This window comes from Suncus etruscus, chromosome 4, assembly GCF_024139225.1.
Source record: "Suncus etruscus isolate mSunEtr1 chromosome 4, mSunEtr1.pri.cur, whole genome shotgun sequence".
Lineage (NCBI taxonomy): Eukaryota > Metazoa > Chordata > Mammalia > Eulipotyphla > Soricidae > Suncus > Suncus etruscus.
The window spans coordinates 668,024-673,494 of record NC_064851.1 but is presented as its reverse complement, the minus strand read 5'-3'; positions in this window follow the sequence as shown (position 1 = coordinate 673,494).

Sequence of the window (5,471 nt, the reverse complement as noted above, 5' to 3'; positions counted from 1 at the left end):
TCCCGGAGATGCTGGGCTAGGCTGGCCTCTTGGGCGGGCACAGACAGTGCCACTGGGCTGGGGGAAGGCCTACAGGAGCCAATCGGCTGCTTCGACTGTGCAGGGGCGGGTGGAGTGGGGGGGACCAGCCTTCTCTTCCAGGGTGTGCCGGCTGGCTGGCTGGCTGGGAGTTCCCTCCACCCACACAGGGAGCTCTCCAGTGGCCCCAGGGACCCCTAAATCCCACAGAGCCCTAAGGCCAGGCCCTGTGCTGCGGGGTGGGGATCCCAGATCTGCTTCTAGAGGAGGGGAGTGGGTCCCCATAGCAGCCCAGTCCCCCACCCCGAGTGCCCCAGGAAGCAGGCTTAGGAGCCTGCAAGGAAGCACCCACAGGGGGACAGAACTGCATTCACGAAGCTGTGCCCAGGGAACGAGGAGCACTCTTGGGAAGCACTCCCGCATCATAAGGAAGCATCTTGGGCAAGGGGACTGCTTCCTAGGAAAGAGGTCACATGCCCTCGGGGAGTGCTGCTGGGACCCAAGGAGCACCACCCGGGGAATGGGGAGTACCACTGAGGGAAATTAGAGAATCCTTCAAGAGCCTGACAGAAGTGAGAGCACTCTTAGAGAGCATTGACCAAATAGGAGCACTCTCAAGGAGCAGTGCTGAGGCCTAGGGAGTATGCTTCAGGGAGCACTGCCCACGGAAGAGGGAGCCCCCCCAGGATTGGGGTCCACCAGCAGCTATTTCCTTATGGGGCCCTCTACTGCGCCTCCCCCCACCTCCCTGGCCAGCCTGGTGCCCAGAATGGGAGCACAGAGAACAGGGATAGGCCGTCAGATTCCCAGTGCAAGTGTAAGTTTGTGGCAGGCTGGCAAGTCTGGGAATGGTCACCCCACTTTCCACCAGGGCAGCCAGATTTGGGGTGACTCAGATGTCTCAGTGCAGAAAACAGCCCTGCTCAACCCTCTGTGGACAATGCACCCCAGACTCTGAGTCCATCCTCTGCCCCTGGGGTGAAGGACATGGTGGTGAACAGATGGGGCCACCCTGGGGCTTCCTGGAATCCAGGGTGGCTGGGACCCCCACACACACCTGAGCCCAGTTACCACAAAGGCTCCTTGACCTAGTTCTTTGTGTCTCTATGTCTCTGTGTCTGAGTCTGAGGGTCTGCTGAGGGGACGGTTCAAACCGCAAGTCTGGGTGGGAGCACATGGTGTCCCTCTGTCCTGCAGCATTATTGGCTTGGGGTACAAGGAAGGAAGGAAGGAAGGAAGGAAGGAAGGAAGGAAGGAAGGAAGGAAGGAAGGAAGGAAGGAAGGAAGGAAGGAAGGACTGAGGGCTGGTGCCAGCTTGCAGGACCTCAGGGTTCCCTTGGGGACGGGACTGGGGTGCAGGGTCCGTGGATGCTGGTGGTGGTGGGGGCAAGGCGGCGTGCGGGCTGGCTAAGGACACACAAGGTGGCTAAAATAGCTCTGTATAGGCCATGGTAGCGGCGTCATGGGGTCCAGGGGCTACCCCCAAGTGGCACGAAGGCAGCTCCCTGCAGGACCGATGCACAGAAGGATCGACACCGTTTGCAGGGCTGGGCGGGCGGCATGGAGCCTCGGCACACCAGGCAGGGTATTTGGACGTCTTGGGGCAGCTCTGTGGGGGGAGACAGGCCCTGAGAAGCTACCTCACACCCCACCCTACACCCACTACCTTGCCCACCACCCCGACGACAACACTCTGGTCGGTCCCCAAGACCACGCGGAGCACCCCTGGAGGTGCTCCCAGCACAGAGAGGATCGGGGATCAGAGCCCTCCGTCTGTGCGTGTGTCCAGGGGCTTCTGCTTTCCCTCCACTTTGCCTAGGCCGGGGGTGGGGGGAGGCCAGGGGACTTCCCGGGTGGCACTGCCCAGCCCAGAGGCGCTGCCTGTGTTGCCACCCTGAGGTCCTGGGTCCAGGCACGCTGAGTCACTGCCCCCGGCTTTCCTGGTAGTCTCACCTGGGTGGGTCTGGGTGTGGCTGGGCCTCTTGCTATGCAAAGCAGACAGTTTCCTGGAGTCTGAAGCCCCGGGACCCAGGACTGGCCCCCTCCTCCCGCCCCCACACTCCTGGCTCCTGCATGGCCCCAAAAGTCACAGACTGGGGTGCAGGACGAGATGATGGGGCACCCGGACCATGCTCACACTTAGCATTATGTGGCCCTGGGTCGGACCGGCTGTAATTTTGGCTGGACATTTTGCAAGGCGGATGCCCCAGGGGAAGACTCCTCAGGGCCAGAACAGCCCCGGCTGAGCTGACACTCCCCACTCCCTGGTACAGGAGTGGGTGAGAAAGATGGTGCAGATTTCCCAACGGGCACTCTTGGGATATGAAACAAGCAACAAAAAATGGGTGGGAAATCTGCTTCGTAGCAAACTAGAAGGTGGGTCCGAAGGAGATTATGCAAAGCAAGGTAAGTCAGAAGGAAAGGGACTAGCTTAGCATGACTTAGCGGGAATGGCAGGGCGGGAAGTGATGAGCAGGCAGAACAGAGACAATGGGGCGAGGGCGAGGGCGGGGAGAGGAGAGGCCGGGGAGCAGGTGGGGCTGGGGGCTCAAAACCAGAGACCAGCCTGGGCCGGATGTGAACTCACTGACCCTGGCATGTTAACAGTGACCTATGCTGTCACTGGGAGCCAGGAAGAAAGGACGGAGGTCTAAGATGCTCGCCTCACATGTGGCCGATCCCACGGCACCACACAGGTTTCCACAGAGTCAGGAATGAGCCCTGAGCACTTCCGGGGGTGGCCCGAACAACAATAAGGACAAACAACAACAAGAGAATGTGAGGGGCTGGAGAGACAGCACAGCGGTAGGGCATTTGCCTTGCATGCGGCAAACCCCGGAAGGGCTGCAGTTCAATTCTTGGCATCCCATGTGGTTCCCCGAGCCTGCTAGGGGCGATTTCTGAGCACAGAGCCAGGAGTAACCCCTGAGTGCTGCCAGGAAATGACTCACCCCCACAAAAAAAAAAAAAAAAAACAAGAAATAAAAATCCAAGAGAATGTGAGGGGCCAGACCAACAGCATAGAGGGGAGAACATTTATTTGCCTTGCATGCAGCCAACACAGGTTTGACACCTGTTATCCCATAGGGTCCCCCGAGTCTGCCAGGAGTAACTCCTAAACATCATTAAGTGTGGCCCCAAAACAACAAACAAGAGGCTGGAGCGATAGTGCAGCAGTAGGACATTTGCCTTGCACGTGGCTGATCCAGGACAGACCTCGGTTCAGTGGTTGGTGTCCCATATAGTTTCCCCAAGCCCAGGAGCAATTTTTGAGTGCGGGGCCGGAGAGATAGCATGGAGGTAGGGCATTTGCCTTGCATGCAAAAGGATGGTGGTTCGAATCCCAGCATCCCATATGGTCCCCTGAGCCTGCCAGAAGCGATTTCTGAGTGTAGAGCCAGGAGTAACCCGAGTGCTGCTGGGTGTGACCCAAAAACAAAACAAAAATGAAAACAATTTCTGAACACTTAGCCAGGAGTAACCCCTGAGCGTCACCGGATGTGGCCCAAAAACTAAAACAAAAAACGAACAAAAACAAGAACCAGGAGCATATAGGGCTGCAGAGAAAGCAGAACGAGGAGGTGAAGGCATTTGCCTGTACACAGCCTGTTTCTGATACTGACCTGTTCAGGCACCCCAAATGTCTTGTTCTATTATCACTGGGGGGGGAGATGCCTAGGTTTCCTGAGCACTGAGTGGGAGATACCCCAATAAAAAAGAGAGGCAGAGACCCAGGAGTAACTCAGAGGGCTGGGTGCAGGAGCCCAAGATTGCCCACAGCAACCATGCACCTCCCCGCACCCCAACAACCCAGGTATGTCCCAGAAAAACAATAATAACATTAATAATGTGAACCAAGCAGCCCTTCCACCAAAAAGGCGGCCTTCACAAAAGGTACATGGTGTCTGTAATGGTGGGGGGAGGAGGGTTGGGCGCACAATAGATAATTTCCTCAATGCAAATGGCTCAACAGAAATAACGGGCAAAGAAGTGAATGACATTTCCCAGAAAAGACCTTCCATGACGCAACCAACAGTCACCACAAGCCAGTCGACACAGCTCATTAGTTTTCAAGTGAGGATCAGGTCTCAGAGACAAGCGTGGTCCAAGTTGGATCCCAGCCCTGTGTGTACCACAAGTCTCGACAGGCATGGCAGGTGGCATCAGGGCTCCACTGGGAGGGACCCCTGAGAGCAGAATTAGGGGAAGCCCTGAGCACCCACCAGGGTGGCCCAAACACTTTAAAAATAAAAGCAGGTTGGAACCAGAGCGGTGGCGCAGTGGTAGGGTGTTTGCCTTGCACTCAGCTGACCTAGGACGAACCGAGGTTTGATCGATCTCCTGGTGTCCCATAAGGTTCCCGGAGCCTGCCAGGAACGATTTCTGAGTGCAAAGCCAGGTGTAACCCCTGAGCGCCGCCGGGTGTGGCCCAAAAAACAAACAAACAAACAAAAGCAGGTTGGGGGCTGGAGCGATAGCACAGTAGTAGGGCATTTGCCTTGCATTCAGCCAACCCAGGATGGACTCCTGGTCGATTCCCGGCATCCATATGCTTCCCCGAGCCTGCCAGGAGTAATTTCTGAGCACAGAGCCAGGAGTACCCTTGAGCACTGCCAGCTGTGGCCCCAAAACAAAACAAAACAAAACAAAAACACAACAAAAAGCAGGTTGGGGGCTGGAGTGATAGCACAGTGGGGAGGACATTTGCCTTGCACATGGCCAACTCAGCTTTGATCCCCAGCATTCCATAGGGATCCCCAGCTTTCTGAGAGCTGGAGGAACCACTGAGCACTGCTGGGTGTGGCCCAAAGACAAAAAAAAAAAAGTGCAGGTCAGCAGGCCAGGAGGGATCATGTGAGGGTCCCAGGCTCAGTTTTTAGCAAGTATATGGTGCAGTCCCCTGAGCATGGCTCCAAGCACCCCCAAAGCAAATGGAAAAGCAGATGAGATCCAAGAAGGTTTCAGTGTCAAGGTGCCAAGGGCGACGTGTGTGCGATTCTGGGAGGAGCCAGGCAGGAACTGGGGGGAATCTCCAGAACCAAAGTCCGAGAAGAATGAGGCTAGCCCACTGCTTACTCACTCACACTAAGTTCATGGCAGAGCCAGGCCACAAACTCTTACAAGAAAGCTTCATGATGCTGGCTTCAGAGGCATCACGGGAGATGTAATTCCACTCCATGGGCAAGAAAAAGTAACAACCAAAGCAAGAACAGATACCAGAACCACATCGCATGAAAGAGACTCAGTGCCAGGTGAAGACACTGAGGGAAAGGGAGGAATACTCAGGCACCAAACAAGTGGCCAAGTGCTGGGACCGGAGAGATAGCAAAGTGGTAGGGCGTTTGCCTTGCGTACAGCTGACCTAGAAGACCTAGGACAGACGGTGGTTCGAATCCCGGCATTCCATATGTTCCCTGAGTCTGCCAGGAGCGACTTCTGAGCACAGAGTCGGG